Source organism: Dasypus novemcinctus, chromosome 12 (assembly GCF_030445035.2).
Source record: "Dasypus novemcinctus isolate mDasNov1 chromosome 12, mDasNov1.1.hap2, whole genome shotgun sequence".
In the NCBI taxonomy this organism is placed as follows: Eukaryota; Metazoa; Chordata; class Mammalia; order Cingulata; family Dasypodidae; genus Dasypus; species Dasypus novemcinctus.
This window is the reverse complement of record NC_080684.1, coordinates 88,446,702-88,467,170: the sequence shown is the minus strand read 5'-3', so window position 1 is coordinate 88,467,170 and position 20,469 is coordinate 88,446,702. Positions and strand designations below refer to the sequence as shown.

At 40.0% G+C, this 20,469-nt stretch overlaps 1 protein-coding gene across 2 annotated transcripts in view; it reads left to right on the top strand.

Moving 5' to 3' along the window:
- GLT8D2 (glycosyltransferase 8 domain containing 2) overlaps positions 1-20,469 on the top strand; it is a 59,815-nt gene continuing 39,346 nt past the window's right edge. The window contains exons 1-2 of one of the 2 annotated variants that reach the window (XM_058308648.2): positions 409-515; positions 10,492-10,531. The gene's annotated coding sequence lies outside the window, so the exon portion shown is untranslated. Of the gene's footprint in view, positions 516-10,491; positions 10,532-20,469 lie in introns of both variants that reach the window. The other variant, XM_058308645.2, reaches the window with a different exon arrangement.

Below are 20,469 nucleotides of genomic sequence, written 5' to 3'. Positions count from 1 at the left end.
AGTAGCCAAGAAGATAGTCTCAAAAATCAATATGAACTACGTTTTTCACTTCCGCCCTTTCAAAGTTTAATTCACTCTCCACGCATCTGCTTTCCTCCCCTTTGAATCTTTTCCTCCAAGACAGCCTTGTTTTCGAAAAGATCTGGACGCAGGCCGCTGGCCGAGGGCGCGAGCAGCAGCCTGGCAGGCGCGAGCCGGCCCGCGCCGCGCATCTGCCAGCGCGATGCCGGGACTCGCCGCGGCTCCGCGCAGCGGCTCCGCGCGGCGGTGGAGGAAACCCGAGCCGCTCCAGAGTCAACGCAAGCAAAGGGGGGTGCGGGTGGGGAGGAACACTCGATTGGAAACGTAATATCGGCCTCAGGGCTCTCGGGCCTTTTTGGACTTCCAGTGGGAGCTTTCGGAGCGACCGGAGCAGCATGAAGGGCAGCCGCCTGGGACCAGCCGCGGTGTGAACGCTCTGCCCTGCAGCTCTGCGGGACCGCGGAGCCCAGCGCCCGGAGCTCGGCGATCACCAGGTAAACAGAACTTGTGAGCGCGTGGCAGCCTTGGCGTTTTACTCTAGCCCGCCTGCAGCTGTTCTTCATTTTGCTATAGACTCAAAAAAGTGAATCAGAGGCATTGGCCTGTCTAGCACAAACTTTACCTTCAGAAGCCCCTTAGCTGATATTTGTAGCCTTCCAAAGGAAAGTTTTTGCCATCCCAGCAAATTCAGGGTACTCATTGTATAAATTTTTCACATCCTGGACTGCCTTTCCAAACCTGGAGTTATCCCCTCACTCGCCACCGGCCCCACCCTCACCTCCCGTCGTGTGATTTACTCTTCGCTTCAGATTTTAAGCATGAAAATAGAGGTTAGATATGCGGTGGATAAATACTAGTTTTTAATGCAGGTACATTTCTGAGCCACAAATGATTTCTTGAATTGGGATTCATGTTTTCTGCTTCTAGGAAGCTGTTCTGAGGGCCTCCATCTCTAATAGAAAAACTGGCAGTTATGAAAATCTAAATGAGGCTTCTTATCTGTATTTACAGTGGTCGTGGTCCTTGGATTGAAAGTGTTTTTGTTTTAGTTTTTTAAAAATTATTAACGACCTTATTTCAAATTCGCAAAAATGAAAGAACAGAAAAAGGCAGCTCAACAAGTTGAAAGTGTTTTTAACATTCAAAAGATGTCTTTTTATATTCATTTTATGAGCAAGTGTAATATTTTGTATGAGCCTGACTATAAGACATAAATTAGGAAGGAATAATTAACATGAGAGTTAAAAAAAAAAAGAGAAGAAAGAAAACATGATGGTATCTAAACATCTGGATATGCTGTGGAAAAAAGATCAGTTTTCTCTTTGGTGCTATACAGCCCAGTATCTGGAATGATACCGGTTTGTTAGTTTGTTCTTGAATTTTCCTTTTCCCCCAGGTGTTCTGGTATTATATTTCTGTACAATATCCTTTTTTTTTTAACTACATAATACTACTCCAGCCCTGCATCCCGTGCAGTGAGAAGGAAGCAGTACAGTGCAGTGGGGTGAGACTTACAGGATTGAATCCATGCTCTGCCATTTATAAGCCGCTGTTCATCATCTGTAAAATGGGAATTAAACATCATAATGTGTGTAACACAGGCCTGCAAAATAGTGAGGCCTCAGTGAATGTTAGTTTCTCTTGTGATACTGGTGATGGCAAAAGGGATGATGAAAAATGACCACATCCTGCATTTGACAACGCCCCTGCTTTTGACACACTGAGAGACTGATCATCCAAGTGTTCTTCACACACTTGTGTTAATTCTCCAGGGCCCTGCGCTCTTCCTTCCTCCCTTCAAACACCTCTCTTCCTTCTTTTCTATTCTGGCTCTTTTTCTTTTTCTTCTTTCTTTGCTGAGAGAAAAACATGTTTACTAAGCCATAGCCCTTGTGGTTTTCATATCCAGTTCCCAAGGAGCGTGATTCTAAATACTTCTTTTATTTCAGCATTTTCTGAAGAATGTTCTGAATAGTCCTATGGGAAAATATGCTCTGTGAATTACCTTGCCCTCTTAGAGATCTCAAGGCATAATCCCATTTTTTCCCTTTGTTAAAGAGGTTGTGGATTTACAGAACAATCACACATAAAATACAGGATTTCCATATACTACCCCAACCACCGACAACTTGCATTGGTGTAGAACATTTGTTACAATTCATGAGTGAACATTTTTATAAAAGTACTGTTAATTAAAGTCAATGGTTTAATTTAGGGTTCATTGTTTGTCTAGTGTAGTTCCATGGATTATTTTTTTAAAAATTTTATTCTGTTATCATGTATACAATGTAACATTTTGCCATTTAATCATATTCAGATATATATTTCAGTGCTGTTAATTACATTCACAATGTTGTGCTACCATCACCACCATCCATTACCAAAACTTTCCTATCATTCCAAATAGGAGCCCTGTACTTACTAAGCATCAACTTCCCATTCCCTATCCCTGCCTCCTCCCCTGGTAACTTATATTCTAGCTTCTGACTATGAATTTGCATAATCTAATTGTTTCAAATCAGTGAGATCATATAATATTTGTCCTTTTGTGCCTGGCTTATTTCATTCAAAATGATATCTTCAAGGTTCATCCATGTTCCTGCATGTATCGGGACTTCATTCCTTTTTACTGCTGAATAATATTCATATTATGGATTTATTTCATTTTCTTTATCCATTCACTGGTTGATGGACATGTGGGTTGCTTCAGTCTTTTGGGAATTGTGAATAATGCTGCTATGAACATAAGTGTGCAAATATCTCTTCATGTCTCTGCTTTCCATTCTTTAGGTGTATGCATAGTAGTGGTATTGCCAGGCCTAATGTTGTTTTTCATGTTTTAAGTAGCAGCCATTCTAGCAGGTGTAAAATGGTATCTCATTGTGGTTTTGATTTGCATTGCCCTGATGGCTAATGATGTTCAGCATCTCTTCATGTGCTTTCTGAACATTTGTTTATCTTCTTTAAAGAGAGATGCCTGTTCAAGTCTTTTGCCAATTTTTTAAAAAGATGTATTTTTATTTATTTCTCTCTCCTCCTCCACCACCCCCCCCAGTTGTCTGCTCTCTCTGTCCATTCTCTGTGTGTTCTTCTGTGACTACTTCTATCCTTATCAGCGGCACCAGTAATCTGTGTTTCTTTTTGTTGCATCATCTTGTTTTGTCAGCTCTCCATGTGTGCGGCGCCATTCTTCGACAGGCTGCACTTTCTTTTGCGCTGGGCGACTCTCTTACGGGGCGCACTCCTTGCACGTGTGGCTCCCCTACGCAGGGGACACCCTTGAGCGCTTCAGCGCTGTGTGTGGGCCAGCTTACCACATGGGTCAGGAGGCCCTGGGTTTGATGCTCTATCAGTTGAGCCAAATCTACTTCCTCTCTTTTGCCAGTTTTTAAGTTGTGTGTTTTTTTAAATTAAGTTGAAGGATTTCTTTATGTATATACTGGATATTAATCCTTTATTGGATATGTGGTTTCCAAGTATTCTCTCCCATTGTGTAGGTTGTCATTTTACTTTCATGATAAAGCCCTTTGAGGAAAAACAGCTTTTCCTTTTGATGAGGTCCATATTTCTATTTTTTCTTTTATTGCTTGTGCTATAGATATAAAGTCTAAGGAAATATTGCCTAATACAAGGTCCTGAAGATGCTTCCCTATGTTTTCTTCTAGGAGTTTGATATTTCTCTTATATTTAGGTCTTTGATTCATTTTGAGTTGATTTTTGTATATGGTATAAGGGAGGGTCCTTTTTTTTTTCTCTTGCAAATAAGAAACTATTCTTTCCCAATTGAGTAAATAATCTTTGCCACCTTGTCAAAAATCAACTTGCAATAAATGTGAGAGTTGATTTCTGAGCTCTCAATTCTATTCCATTGGTATATATGTCTTTCCCTGTGCCAGTACATGCTGTTCTTTTAAAAAAAATTAATTTTATTGACACATATTAATAAAGGATCCAAAGTATACAGTCAGTGGTATTTGGTATATCACATAGTTGTGCATTCACCACACCATTCTGTTTTGATTACTGTGGCTTTGTAATAAGTTTTAAGTATGCATCCTCCAACTTTGTTCTTTTTCAAGATGGCTTTGGCTATTTGGGGCCCTTACCTTTCCATATAAACTGGATGGCTGGCTTTTCCATTTTGGCAAAGAAGTTTGTTTGAATTTTGATTGGGATTGCATTGAATTTGTAAATTACTTTGGATAAAATTGATATCTTAACATATTTAGACTTCCAACCTATGAATACAGAATGTCCTTCCATTTATTTAGGTCTTCTTTAATTTATTTTAGCAATGTTTTGTAGTTTTCTGTGTGCAAGTATTTTACATTCTTGGTTAAACTCATCCCTAGATATTTGCTTTTTTAGTGGCTATTGTGAATGGGAATTTTTTTTCTTGATTTCTTGTTCTGATTGTTCATTGCTTGTGTATAGAAACACTACTGCTTTTTGGGTGTTGATCTTGTGCCCTGCCAGTTTACTGAATTCATTTATTAGCACTGGGTACTTTGTTAGATTTTTCAGGAGTTTCTGTATATAGGATCATATCATCTGCAAACAGGGAGAGTTTTACTTCTTCCTGTCCAATTTGGATGCCTTTTATTTCTTTTTCTTGCCTAATTGCTCTGTCTAGAATTTCCAGTATAATGTTGAATAACAGTGGTAACAGTGGGTATCTTTGTCATTGTTCCTGATTTCACAGGGAAAGCTTTCAGTCTTTCACAATTAAGTAAGATGTTATCTATGAGGTTTTCATTTATCATGCTGAGGAAGTTTCTTTCTATTTCTAGTTTTCTAAGTATTTTTATCAAAAAGGGGTGCTGGGTCTTGTCAAATGCCTTTTCTATGTTGATTGAGATGATTATGGGTTATTCCCCCACCCTCCACACACACCCTGCATTCTGTTAACTCTCTTGGTGTACTACATTAATTGATTTTCTTATTGTGAACCAACCTTGCAAACCAGGGATAAATCCCACTTGATCATGGTGTATAAATCTTTTATTTTTATTTTTTTATTTTTTTTAAGATTTATTTATTTATTTAATACCCCCCCTCCCCCGGTTGTCTGTTCTCTGTGTCTATTTGCTGCGTCTTGTTTCTTTGTCTGCTTCTGTTGTCGTCAGCGGCGGGAAGTGTGGGCGGCGCCATTCCTGGGCAGGCTGCACTTTCTTTTGCGCAGGGCGGCTCTCCTTACAGGGTGCACTCCTTGCGCATGGGGCTCCCCTACGCGGGGGACACCCCTGTGTGGCAGGGCACTCTTTGCGCGCATCAGCACTGCACATGGGCCAGCTCCACACGGGTCAAGGAGGCCCGGGGTTTGAACAGCGGACCTCCCATGTGGTAGACCTACGCCCTAACCACTGGGACAAGTCCGTTTCCCTATAAGTCTTTTAATATGCTGTTAGATTCAGTTTGCTAGTGTTTTGTTGAGGATTTTTGCATCTACATTTGTAAGAGGTATTGGTCTATAGTTTTCCTTTCTTGTAGTATCTTTATCCAGCTTTGATATGAGGGTAATGTTGGCCTTGTAGAATGAGTCAGGGAGTGCTCTTTCCTCATCAGTTTTTTGGAACAGTTTGAGCAGAATTGGAGTTGAGTGTTTTTGGAATGTTTTGTAGAATTCCCCTGTGAAGCCATCTGGTCCTAGGCTTTTCTTGGTTGGGAGGTGTTTTTTTTTTTTTTTAATTATATATTAAGTATTTATTTTTATGCACATATTTACCCACAAAATTTACAGAAAATAAAACAACAGTGAATATATAGAATACCCTCTTAAGACATTTACGAGCAGAGGGTTTTATTGTTGCAGTTCAAAGAATAAAATTTATATATGTGAAAGCCAAAATAGACACATTTTAAGTTAAATGGCAGCCTTGTTAAGAAGTTTTTGTCCTGTTATTGGATTTTCAGCCTTTAGTTAAATGCAATTTTAAAGATTGCTCGTGAAATAATTTAAACCTTTTCAAAATCTCATAAACATGTAAAAAGGTACCTCCAGTACTTTAAAATATTTACAGCAATGTTGGGAAGTTTTTAATTACTGATTCAATCTCTTTACTAGTAATTAGTTTATTGGTATCTTCTATTCTTCTTGAGTGAATGTAGGTAGTCTGTGTGTTTCTAAGAATTTGTCCATTTCATATAGATAATCTAATTTATTGATATACAGTTGTTCATAGTATGTACTTATAGTCCTTTTTATTTCAGCAGGATCGGTATTAATGTCCCCCTTTTCAATTCTGATTTTTGTTATTTGTATCCTCTCTTTTACTTTGTCAGTTTAGCTAAAGGTTTGTTAATTTTGTTGATCTTTTTTTCTCTATTTTTCTCTTGTTTTCTATTTCTTTTATCTCCACTCTAATCTTCATTATTCCTTCCTTTGCTTGCTTTTAGTTTAGTTTGCTCTTCTTTTTATAGTTCTTCCAGGTTTGAGGCTATGTCTCTGATTTGAAGTCTTTCTTCTTTTTAATATAGGCATTTAGAGCTGTAAATTTCCCTGTCAGCAAGCCTTCACTGCATCCCATAAGTTTTGGTATATTGTCTTTTTGTTTTCATTCACCTCAAGATATTTCATAATTTTGCTTCTGATTCCCTCTTTAACCCATTTATTGTTTAAGAATATGTTGTTTAATTTCCACATACTTGTAAATTTTCCATTTCTCCCCCTGCTTTTGATTTCTAGCTTCATTCCACTGTGGTCAGAGAATACACATTATATGATTTCAATATTTTTTTTAACTTTATTAATACTTGTTTTGTGACTTAAGATATGATCTGGGGAAGCGGACTTGGCTCAATGGATAGAGTGTCTGCCTACCACATGGGAGGTCCAGAGTTCAAACCCAGGGCCTCCTTGACCCATGTGGAGCTGGCCCATGTGCAATGCTGATGCGTGCAAGGAGTGCCCTGCCACGCAGGGGTGTCCCCCGCATAGGGGAGCCCCACGTTCAAGGAGTGCACCCCATAAGGAGAGCCACCCTGCCTGAAAAAAAGCACAGCCTGCCCAGAAGTGGTGCCACACACATGGAGAGCTGACACAGCAAGATGACACAACAAAAAGAGACACAGATTGCCTGTACTGCTGAAAAGAATAGAAGCAGACACAGAAGAACACACAGCAAATGGACACAGAGAACAGACACCTGGGGGGGGGGAGGGGGAAGGGCAGAGAAGGGGAGAGAAATAAATAAAAATTAAATTAAATTAAAAATATGTGATCTGTCCTGGAGAATGATCCATGTGTACCTGAGAAGAATGGGTATTCTGTTTTCATTGGGTGCAGTGTGCTATATTTGTATATTGGGTCTAGTTGGTTTAGTCTATCATTCAAGTTCTGTATTTCCTTATTAATCTTTTGACTAAATGTTCTACCCATTATTGAGAGTGGTATGCTAAAGTCTTCTACTATTAGTGTAGAACTGTGAGTTTCTCCCTTCAAATCTGTATTTGTTTTATGTATATTTATAATTATTACATCTTCCTGTATTTTCCCCTTTATCTGTATGTAATGACCATCTTTGTCCCTCATAACTGTTTTTTTGTTAAAGTCTACTTTATCTGATATTAGTATAGTTCTCTTTTGATTACTACTTGGATGGTATATTTTTTCTATCCTTTCATCATCAACCTACTTCTTTTTTTAAAAAAAAGATTTATTTTATTTATTTCTCTCCTCTTCACCCCTGTTGTCTATTCTCCATATCCATTCACTGTGTGTTCTTCTGTGTCTGCTTGCATTATGAGGCGGCACTGAGAAACCGCATCTCTATTTTGTTGCATCTTCTTGCTGCGTCAGCTCTCCATGTGTGTGGTGCCACTCCTGGGTGGGCTGCGCTTTTTTCACACTGTTTGACACTCCTTCCGGGGTGCACTCCTTGCACATGGGGCAACCATATATGGGGGCACCCCTGCCTGGCAGGGAACTCCGTGCACGCAGCAGCACTGTGCATGGGCCAGCTTACCACATGGGTCAGGAGGCCCTGGGGATCAAATCCTGGACCCTCCATGTGGTAGGTGGATGCTCTGTCAGTTGAGCCACGTCCACTTCCCTACTTCCTTGTATCTTTGACTTTAAGGTGAGTTTCTTGCAGACAGCGTGTAGTTGGGTCATGCTTTTTTTTAATCCATTCTGCCAAGTTTTGCCTTTTGACTAGAGAGTTTAATCCATTTAATTTAAAGTTGCTACTGATAATACAGGTCTTTCTTCTGCCATTTTGCTGTATTTAGCCTTTGTAAGCCTTATATCATTTTTGTCCTTCATTTCTGGTAAAGCCTACATTTATATTTATTTGCTTTCTTGCACTGTATCATATTGAATGCCTTCTCATTTCTATCTGGATATTTTTCATCTGTTTTCCTTGTGGTTGCCATACGGTTAAAATTTAATATCCTAAATATGTAAGAATTATATTTGTGTTGATAACAACTTAACTTCAATAGCATGCACATATACTTTTCCCATATCCCTCCTACACCCCACCATTTTTTGTACTTGTTACCATTTATATCTTAGTATATTGTATGTCAAAAAACAAAACAAAACTAGATTTATCATTACTTTTCATGCACTTGCATTTCAGGACATGTAGGAAGTACTGAACAATACAATGCAATCATAATAGCATTTGTAATTACCCAAATGATTACTTTTTCCACAGGTCTTTATTTTTTTATACTGCTTTGAACCGCTGTCTAGTGTCCTTTTGTTTCAGTCTGAAGAGCTCCCCTTAGCATTGCTGGTAGGGCAAGTCTAGTGGTGATATCCTCCCTCAGCTTTTATTTGAGAATATTTTCATCTCTCCCTCATATTTGAAAGAATGTCTCACTGTATACAAAATTTTTGGCTGGCAGTTATTTTTCTTCAGCACTTTAAGTATTTCATCTCACCTTCTTGCCTCCATGGTTTCTGATGAGAAACTGGCATTCAATCTTATTGGATTCCCTTGTATGTAACACATTGCTTTTCTCTTGCAGCTTTCAGAACTCTTTCCTTACCTTTTGCATTTGATAGTATAATCAATATGTGAGGGGGTGTTTTAGTTTTCTAAAGGCTGCCAATGCTTTTATAATGGGGTTTATTCTGTTAAAAGCTTATAGTTCTGGGAAGTGGATGTGGCTCAACCAGTTGGGGGCCCACCTATCACATGGGAGGCCCTGCGTTTAGGACCCCACCTAAAGAAGAGCAGATGCTGCAACCTGCTGCAATGAGCTAGATGCCACATCTGCCCAAACTAACTAGATACCACAAGCCAGCAGATGCCACAGCCTGTGGGGAGCAGATGTGGCTCAGGCCATTGGGCACTCGCCTCCCATGTGGGAGGTCCCAGGTTCAGTTCCTGGTGTCTCCTGGAGAAGACAAACAGACACAGAGAGCAAAACAATGAGCAGACAGATGAGGGAACCATGGGGGGAGGCAAAAAAATAAACAAAAAACCTTACAGTTCCAAGGCTGAGAAAAATATCCAAATTGAGTCATCAGCCGAGGCATTCCCAAAGGTCACTGCTGGTGATCCTGGACTCCTGCCATGTGGCAAGGCACATTGGTGGCTCAGTGGAGCCTCATCTCTTCCTTCTTCTCTGGGCCTTGTTGTTAGTTCTGCTTTGAGCTGTTCTATCTGTGCTTTTCTGTCACCTGGGTTTGTTGATTTCAATTTCTGGAGGCTCTTTCTGTCTGTGGCTTTTTTTCTCTGTCTGCAGCTTTTATTCCTTCATTTGTGAAGGATTCCAGTAAGAGGATTAAGACTCACCCTGGGTTCTGCTATGTAATCAAAAGCCCTTAACTATTCTAATCTAATCTGAAGGTTCACAACAAGTTCAATTTAAGAACATAATTTTCTAGGGTCCCCATAAAACACACAAACCAACATTAGGTGTATATTTTTCTTCATGTTTATCCTGTTTGGTGTTCTCTGAACTTCCTGGATATGCATATTCACAGCTTTTGCTAAGTTTAGGCAGTTCTCTGTTATTATTTCTTTGACTGTTCCTTCTGCCACTTTCTCTCTTTCTCATCCTTCTGTACTCCCATAATGTATATATTGGTGTGCTTGATAGTGTCCTCTGTCTGAAGCTACTTTTGCTTTTACTATTCCTTTTTTCTTTCTGCTACTTAGCCTGATTCATGTCAAGTGCCTTACCTTCAGCTTGGCTGATTCTTCCTTCTGCCAGCTTCATTCTGTTCTTGAAACCTTCCTTTACATTTTTCATTTCAGTTATTGTGATCTTCAACTTCATAGTTCTGTTTGGTTCCTTTTAAACATGCCTATGTCTTTACTTAGACTCTCATATTGTTCATTCATTTTTTCCCTGCTAACCTTTAGTTCTTTCTCTGTACTTTCATTTTCTTGAGCATTTTTAAGATCTTTTTAAAAAAGATTTATTTATTTACTTTATTTTTTCTTTGTTTATCTCCCCCTCCCCTAAATGTTTCTCTTGACTGTCTGCTCTTTGTTTGCTCACCTTCTCCAGGAGGCACCAGGAACCAAACCCAGGACCTCCCACATGAGAGGTGAGTGCCCAACAGCATGAGCCACATCTGCTTCCCAGGGACTTCTTTGTTGGTGTTTTCTTTATTTCTATCCTCTTCCTTTGGATAGGCCATCATTTCCTGTTTCTTTGTCTTGTACTCTTGTTGTACATTGTACATTTTAAATTTTTAAATGTTAGCTCTGGGATTTATTTCCTGGGATGTCTGTTTCCTGGTTTTGTAACCAGCTGGTGATAAGACAGATTTTCTTAAGCTTCAGCTCTCCTATCAGGAAGGTCTGTCCAGGGCAAGTGCACTGTGCTGGGATTTTCCCTGTCTTGCTGGGCCTCTGTCTTGTCCTGGACTTTTGCTTCTTATAATAGTTATTTTGAAGGTCCCCTGTTTACAGGAGTTTGGTTGTCTCCTATGTTTCCCAGGGGACAAACCTCCCCCTTCCAGGTGTTTGAAGCCAGCAGGCTTTTGTCCCAGACTGTCCACCTCAAAATCTTTTTATATACCTTTTGTTGTCTCACTCTGCTTTTGCCTATAATGAAAATTCTGGGAGAAGGGTCCACCCCAGGAAGGACTTTCCCAATTCAGTCTTTCCCAGCCAAAACAGAACCAGGGACCCATGAACAGTGTAAAAGTGCCCTGTAGTATCAGGAAGAACATCAGAAACTTCTCCAATGGTTCCCCAGAGCAGAGCTTTCCTGGCCTGCCTAGCAAATGCAACCTCTCAGCTACCTTTCCCCTGTAGTCCTGAGGGAGCCCTGCCTCTTTAAATCTCCACCATACCCACATCTGTCCAGGGAGGGTTGAAACAATGGCTGCCCTGAGATCTGAATTCACCACTCAAAATCTGTGATCAGTTATTGGCTGTGCACACCCCTGTTCTTAGGTAAGAGGATTTTTGTGTCCCTTTCTGTCAGTAGAAGTTAGCTGGAAACTGGACCCCATGGCAGGCTGCCACAAGAGTGCTCTGTGCTGGTAGCTGCTGTGGAGAGAGAGCAATTTTTAGTTCTTTGCCAAAATTTATCAGCCTCTTCCCCCACTCTTCCCTGGATGCTCTATGGTATTCTTCTGGCTTCTGGAGTTTCAAAAGAGTTGTTTCAGATAGCTCCTGTCTGTTTAATACTTGTTTTGGTGGAAGGTCTGAGTCCTGGAGCTCCCTATTCTGCTATCTTTCCTAGAAGTCCCATAATCACATTTTAAAGATCCCAAGAAGTCCTGCAGTAGAGAAATAAGTTTAAAGTTGTTTAACACAGTGATTCTCAACAATTGCCCTCTGAACCCTTTTATCACATAACATTGATTACATTTCTCAGAGCATACTTTAGGTATCCTATTCCGATCATGCCCATTTCCTTTTTGGTTTCTCCTATGGACTTCTTTCTCCACATATCCCCTGGTGGGCACCCAAAGGAATACCTTGACCTTCCTTCATGAGTTAACATCACATTAATCATGCATGCTTAGTTTGCTAAGGCTGCCATGGCAAACAAATGGGGTGGCTTAAAAGGACAGAAATTTATTGTCTTATGTACTGGAGGCTAGAAGTTCAAAGTCAAACTGTTGGAAGGGCCATACTTCCTTTGAAGTTCATAGGGAAGTATTTGTTCCATACCTCTTCTAGCTTCCGACTCCAGTCTGACATCATTTAAATGTGCCCAATTTCATCTTTAATGACCCTATTTCCAAATAAGGTCATATTCTGAGGTACTGGGGATAAGAACTTCAACATATCTTTTTGGAGGACACCATTCAATCTATATAATATGCCAGAAAGTAGAGAGCAGGGAGCAGAAAAGGTTGTGTTTTTTTTGGCAAAAGATCAGTGATCTTTGTTTCATCTACTGCTGTTGTACTATGAAAACAGCCATAGACAAAACATCAAAGAATTATTACCATTTTGTTCCAACAAAACTTGGTTTAGAAAAACAGGTGATAGGCTGGGTTTGGCTTGTGAGCCCAAATTTGCCCACCTCTGGTCTGGAGCATTCTTGTGAAAGAATACCTCTTTCCAGAACAGGAGAAGGCAGGATGGGTCCTTTGCAATCTGAAGGCTCCCTTGTCTGGAAGATCTTGAATAAAACTTTCATGTTACAGTTGGTAGGGACTTTCAGGATTGCTAAAATGAAAAGGAATGTAAAACCATCACGAAAGAAGGAAGGAAGGAAGGAAGGAAGGAAGGAAGGAAGGAAGGAAGGAAGGAAGGAAGGAAGGAAGGAAGGAAGGAAGGAAGGAAGGAAGGAAGGAAGGAAGGAAGGAAGGAAGGAAGGAAGGAAGGAAGGAAGGAAGGAAGGAAGGAAGGAAGGAAGGAAGGAAGGAAGGAAGGAAGGAAGGAAGGAAGGGGGAAATTTGAAAGCGCTGCTTATTGGATGGTCTCATTAATGTTATTTTTCTTAGGTGTGATGAGGGTATTGTGGTGATATAGGAAGATGTCATTGCTCTTAAGAGGTTCATGGTGAAGTATTGAAGGATAAAGTGTTGTGATATCTACAACCTCAAAAAAATGTTTATACATATATAGAAAAGAGAAAAAGCAATAAAGCAAATATGGCAACATAGCATTGGCAGGATGTAAAGGGTGTTCATTTTACTATTCTTCAGCCTCTGGTAGATTTGAAATGTTTCAAGTAAAAAGAGGAAAAGAAAAATTGAACAGAAACATTAAGGGCCCTCAAATTATTTCTGTTTTGAATTAATTTAATTATCCAACAACAACAAAAGTCACTGTAGCTGTTGTGCCAGTGATGGACGGGGGAAGGCAGGAAGGCCAGGTGCGAGGTTATTGCAGAGTGAATGAGAGAATGAGATGAGGTGGGGTTGAGAGGAGATTGATTTTTGATACTTGGGACACAAAGAAAAACAGCTGCCATTTTGACCCTGCCATGTGAAAGAGGACTCCAGGATCAGCAACAGCTGAGAGAGGCTGAGAGAAACCCTGAGAGAGAAAGAGAGCTGCCACCATTTTTGACTCTGCCATGTGAGAGTGAGGACTTCAGGAACAGCAGACCATGGCTGCCGTCTTGCCTTGCCACATGGTAGGACTCCCAGACTTACCAGCAGGCGACCTTGGTGAGAAAGCATCTCTGATGGTGCCTTGACTTGGACATTTCATGGCCTTGGAACTATATCATTCAGTATGAAGAGGAGGACACACCAGTCCAAAAAAAAGAAGCAGTGCTCAATAGGATCATCGAAAGAATTAAAAATAACCAATAGGCATATGAAAAACTATTAGGTCTTTAACAGTAATGAAAATGAAAAAGAGCAAATAAAAAAAAAGATACTTGGGAGGTAAAATTAGTAGGAATCAGTGATTGACTAAATGAAGGATTAAAGGGGAAAGGTGAAAAGGTTGTTCAGAGAACACAAAGGAGGGCTTCTGTAGGGGGAGGTGGTGATTTATTTCAGTTATGAACATATGAACTTTGAAATGTTTGTGCAAGATCCTGGAGGAGATAGTCATATACTTATCCCTGTAGCCCATAAATATTTTTTAGGGCTTATCTTGGCAGGTATTTGTCTGGGTGCTAGATATGTGGCAATGAACGAAACAGACAAAATTCCTGGCCTTTGTGGATCTTTCTGGCTGGGAGGGTAGACAGTAAACCAGCAAGTACAATAGGTAGTATGTTGGAGGGTGGTAATGCATAGAAAAAAAAAAATCTATGAATTATTGGGGTGTGTTAGTCAGCCAAAGGGGTACTGATGCAAAATACCAGAAATTGGTTGGTTTTTATAAAGGGTATTTATTTGGGGTAGAAGCTAACAGATACCAGGCCAAGTTATTTCCCTCACCAAAGTCTATTTTCACATGTTGGAGCAAGATGGCTGCTGACATCTGCGAGGGTTCAGGCTCACTGGGTTCCTTCCTTCCAGGGTCTTGCTTCTTTCTGGGTTCAGGGTTCCTCTCTTCCTGGAACTTCGGCTTAAGGCTTCAGCATCAAACTCCAACATCAAAAACCCTCAACTCTGTCCTTTGCCTGCCTTTTATCTGTGAGTCCCCACCCACCAATGGGAGGGATCTCAACACCCTAAAGGCATGGCCCAATCAAAGCACTAATCATAACTTAATCATGCCCAGGTACAGACCAGATTACAAACATAATCCAATATCTATTTTTGGAATTCATAACCATATCAAACTGCTACATGGGGCTAGGGGCTTTTGAATAAGGATCTGAGGGAAGTGAGGGAGTGAGTCGTGGATATCTGGGAAGAGCAATCCAGGTGGAGGAATTAACAAGTGCAAAGGTCCTGAGGCAGGAGTCTGGCAACGGGGTTGGTGTGATCATGTTAGATTTTGTAGGACATTGTAAGAACTTTGATATTAACTTTGAAACACACAGGAAGGTCTTAGCAGGGGTTGATGAGTTGGGCATAATCTGACTCATTTTAACAGAATCACTCTGGCTGCTTTGTTGAAAATCAACTGAAAAGAGACAAGGGCAGAATAATCCAGGTGAAGGATGATGATGACCTGATCAGGATGATGGCATGGAAGTAGTGAAAAGAGGTTGAAATCTGGATATATTGTGAAGGTAGAGCTGTCAGTCCTTATGTGAGGAATGAGAAACAAGAGGGGTCACAGAAAAACCAGGGATCAAAAAATGGCAGAGCTCTCTCTTCCCAACTTTTTAGTTAGAAAAATTTCAAATTTACAGAAAAATGTCAAAAAGAGTACAGTGAACACTTGATAACTGGGGCCACCAATTATTAACATTTTGCCATATTTGCATTCTCTCAATCTCTTTCTCTTTATCACTATATAAATATATATGTATCTTCCTGCACACACATACACATTTCTGAATCTTTTGACCTTTTATCTCTAAATTCATGTATATATCTCCTAAGATCAAGTACATATTCCAATATACCCACACTACAATTTATCCACTTGGGAAATTTAATATTGATATAATGACATTTCCCCAATTTTTCCAAAAATAAACTTTAAAGCTGTTTTAAAAATTTGGTCCAAGGGGTAGCAGATGTAGCTCAAGTAGTTGAACCCCTCCTTCCCATGTACGAGGTCCCAGGTTCAATCTTCAGTACCTCCTAAAAAACATTTTTTTTTTTTTGTCTAAGGATACAATAAAGAATCACACATTTCATTTAGTTGTCAAGTCTCCAGAAGAGTTCCCAGTACTTAATTTTTTTTCTTCATGACATTGATATATTTGAAGGATCCAAGCCATTTATTTTTCAGAATGTGCCAAAATTTGGATTTGTCTCATGCCTTACTCATGAGATTCAGATTAAATATCTTTGGCAGGAATACTTTTTTTGAGGTGTCCTCAGTATATAACAACTTAAGGAACAGAATTTCAGTGCGTTGCATTATTAGTGACACTGAGTGTGATCACTTGGTTTCTCCACTGTTATTTATCAGTAAGTAATACCCTTTGTAATTAATAAGTAATCTATGGGTGATACTTTTAGACTGAATCTCCTATTCCTCAAACACTTGTTGCCCAATAGCTTTAGCATTCATTGATGTTTTTTCTTGAGTTCGTTATTAACATGGTGGTTGCAAAATGGTATTCTAGTCATTTTGTAAATGAGGAAAGGTCTATGGCAGTTTGAAATTATTTTCCAAAAGGTCTATGGCAGTTTGAAATTATTTTATGAATCTTTAAAAGAGAAAGATTGTATTTGAACTAATTCATTCCTGTGGGTGTGATACGCTTTGATTGCTTTAAATTCAGTTGAGGGTCCTTTGATTAGATTGCTCGGTAAAATCGAAGGACTTTTGATTGGACCACGTCAGTGAGGCATGAGCCAGCTTGGGTCTGCCCTCTGGCTGGGTCTGATATAAACAGAGACACAGAGAGAGACAGACAGATAAAGGAAGCCACCATATTTGATCCTGCAAGGGTAAGAGAAAGGCTCCAATTTCACCCACTGCTGAGCTGCAAGGAGAGAAGCCCCCAAGAGGCTGAGAGAGCTGAAGCCCAGGGAGAAATAAGCCATATTCCTGATGGCTTACAGCTGAACTTGGGAAGTAAGTGGAGCTGCAAGACTGAGAGAGTAGGGTTTTTTTTTTGTTTGTTTTTTGTTTTAATTTTGGTATTGGTTTTTTGTTTTGTTTTGCCGGTCTTTCTTTTTTATTGTAGTTTTTTGAAGATACATAAATCACAAAAAATGTTACATTAGAGAGTGCATTTGATAAGAGATAAGCCCTATGCTAGATTTGCCTACAGGTGCAGAAAGGTGGAGACCTTGGCAGAGATCGGCAGCCATCTTGCTTCATCACATAGCAGCTGACTTTGGTGAGAAAGCACCTCTTATGGTGCCTTGATTGGACTTTTCATCACCTTGTGCTGAGACCAGCTCAGCAATAGGTTTGCATGAAGGGAAGGCAACGCAGAACTGAAGAAATAAAGGGACAGAAAGAAAGACACAAGAGAGAAAATAAAGATGGGACCAGGGGAATCAACAGCTTCTGGAAGTGAGAGCCTCGACCCTAGTTTCCGCATCGTATTTATTAGAAATTACAAAGCAGTAGTTATCTGTTTATTTTCAAGGCTGCTTGTTATTAAAGCTGTAGCCCCTGCAGTCCTAGGGAGCAGGCCATAACGAAGTTCAAACGTCTCCACATGCAAACAATTTTTGTGCTGACCAGACAGAGTTCCGTCTACTCAAGGCTGGTGTTCCTAAGCCCACACTTCTTACTTGCGTTATGGGAACATTCCAACTTCAAGCCAGGTTCCCACATTCAAATTCAAGCTATTTTCCCACATCTCCCTCTTTTTTGTTTTTGCAAAGCAGGGAAGGCAGATTTGGAGATTTCTTGCTGCTTCATACCCCGGAGGGTTTGTAGCGTGCATCTGAGGACTAAATACATACAAAATAGATAGGAACAGATCATTAATATACCTCCTAGAAGACCCTTCCCCAACTCTTAGTCCATATCATAGGGTTCAGGTATCTTAATCCATCCACAATTCCTGTCATAGTTTGCGAGGCAGAAAGCAGTTGCAAATGAGCATGTTGAATGTTTGTTATTTGGGCTTGTAATTGAGAAATATCTAAGCTTAAATTGTTTTTATGAGCACACAAATGACGTTTCACTGATATCCAAGGAAAATCACTGCAATTGTATACATAGGGGGTCACACAAAAACTAGATATATTCCAATCATGTTGTAGGCATAAGCCATATTTACAGTTTGTAATTCTTCTACCAAGCTTAAAACTGCATTTTATACATAATCTATAACTGCAGTAGATTATACAACAACAAACAATAAGACTTCCAACTAGCAGACACTTAATGAACAGACTTTCATTTTTCATGGGCTTAAGATTCCCAATCAGCAAGGCTATACAGGGCAGTACTTGATCAAAAATAACGTGTTTTCCCCATTTTGTATAGTTTGAGGCATAGGCAGTGACAGATTATTGGTACTTCCCCATTTTGGGCTGTGGGGCAGCTGGAAGTTTATCTCATTAATTTCAATGATTTTGTTGGTTTCACTGTTTAGCATCTTTACTGGACCTGGGTCTACAACTCAGTGTTGAATTTAAACTTAGTCCATTGTTGTGACGATTCGTTTTCTAGTCGGAAAATAGTAGCAATCTTTTCTAAGAGACCCGATGCAGTGTCTGCAGCAGTGAAAGCCTACCTAATCCTTCCCAAGAGCAGGAGGGGACCAATGTCACAGTCATTGCAGTGAACATGACTGACACTCATGGGTGAAGTCCATGAGCTGTTGGCAAGTATCAGGCAGCCGGAACTGCTGGGCTAGGCACCACAACGTTTTGTACTCATGTTGTTCGCCTTTCCAGTGGAGCCACAGTGCTTCTTAGGTCTCAGTGGTATGGCTCTGGATCTTCACGAAGGCATCTGCCTCAATAGTCCTGAAAAGGATGCTAGAGGAGTGTGCAGGGACATGACAGACAGTTACCTGTCACTGGTGACAGGCGTCCCAGATGTTCGTCCACAGATCTCTCCCCCACAGAGGGTGATTTACAACAGTCCATCGTTTCTGTTTTGTTTTTAGTACTTGCAATCCACCCCTAGGTAGGGATGGCAGTCTTCAGAGTGACCAGACACTACTGGGTTAAGCCTTTTACTTTCAGCAGGGCTTCCTATGCTGCACACGATTGCTTTTTTTTTTAATTGTACTTTTTGGTCCCTTCCCAGAGTTGTGACTAGAACCCAAGGGGTACTTGTTTAGAATGCTGCCTTTGCCACAAACCCCACCCAAAGCCAATATTGGTGCTGGCCACATCCAATTCATAGGCTAAGTCAATGTCCACCTTCTTCCTCCTTTTTTATTTTTTAAAGCAGCCTGCTGGAGGTCCTCCTACTCCCATGAAGGACCTTTCCCAATTAACACATAGAATGGTTTTAATATTTGAGCTAAGTGAGGGATGAAAGATTTTAAATATTTCAACAATATTACAAACTCCATTAACATAAGAAAACATTGTACTTTATCAATTACAGCAGAGGTTATAGTTTTGTCTTACCCAACCAAACAACATTTAAGAATTTGATAGAGCAGCAGGGATCTTGCAGCCTTTCCCAATTTTTTGCCTATTTTAGGCTCTTAAGATAAGATACTATCGTCTCTGGCTGCGGACTTGGCCCAGTGGTTAGGGTGTCCATCTACCACATGGGAGGTCCGCAGTTCATACCCCAGGCCTCCCTGACTCGTGTGGAGCTGGTCCATGTGCAGTGCTGGTGCGCGCAAGGAGTGCCCTGACACGCAGGGGTGTCCCTGTGTAGGGGAGCCCTACGCGCAAGGAGTGCACCCATAAGGAGACCGCCCAGCGCGAGAGAAAGTGCAGCCTGCCCAGGAATAGCGCTGCTCACACGGAGAGCTGACACAGCAAGATGACGCAACAAAAAGAAACACAGATTCCCGTGCCTCTGACAACAGACGCGGGAAGAAGATGCAGCAAATAGACACAGAGAACAGACAACTGGAGTGGGTGGGGGGAGGGGAGAGAAATAAATAAATAAATAAATCTTTTTTAAAAAAAGATACTGTTGTCTCCGATGTTTCTTTTCATTCTGAAAAAAGGATTACTGGTTAACATAATATCATCAGTAGGGTTACAGCCACAGATGTCTTCTACACAGCCCGACCCTTTGCCACCGGGCCAGGGCAGATGGTTGGGCTGTGCACTAGGCCTTGGGGAAGCACTGCAAAAGTCCATTGTTGACTTTTCTACAGGTAGAATGCGGGCTGGCTTGACTTGCCTAAGGAAATACTTAAGAAAGTCTTAGCAAGTTTTAAAACAAAGTGGTAGTGACACAATTAGATATTAATTTCTTGCGACAAACTGGTAATGTTTGGGTCTGCTGCATACTAAAATGGTGTTACTTTAATTTATGGTAAGACGTTGTTTCTGTGACACATACTAGTAAATAATTACAACCATGATTAACAAAATTGTATTTTTGTCTAATATTATGCTGAAACATTGGTAAATATCCAGGAATTTTATATACTCTAAGTATTCATATGAACTTTTTACTCATATAACTTTACTTAACAGAGGGTTAAATAATCCTTTTAATTTTATAATACTTTTAAACACTTTCCATTCAATTTATAACATATTAAAGGAACTTAACTATTTTATTACTTTAATTTTTTCAAGGAAAAAGAACAAATTTTTTTTTGCAGTAGTTTCAAATAAAAAGATACTTTTCAGGATCTGACTCTGAAAAAGCAGGTTTGAATATTATGTTCCTTTAAGAGTGATGAGATTTGCTTCTTCTTAAAAAAACAAGGAAATGATAAGGTTAAAGTACAAGAAGCTATTTTGATAAAACAGACTTTCTTTGTATATTGATTACTCAGGAGAAAAACTCTTTATAAACTTTTACTAAAACAGACTAATAACTTGAAAAACTTTGAGAAAGAACAAAATTTTAACTTTGCATCAATACACTATTTGATACTAAAGCTTTTAAAACTTTATAGATCAACCCATCAAATCTTACTCAACTT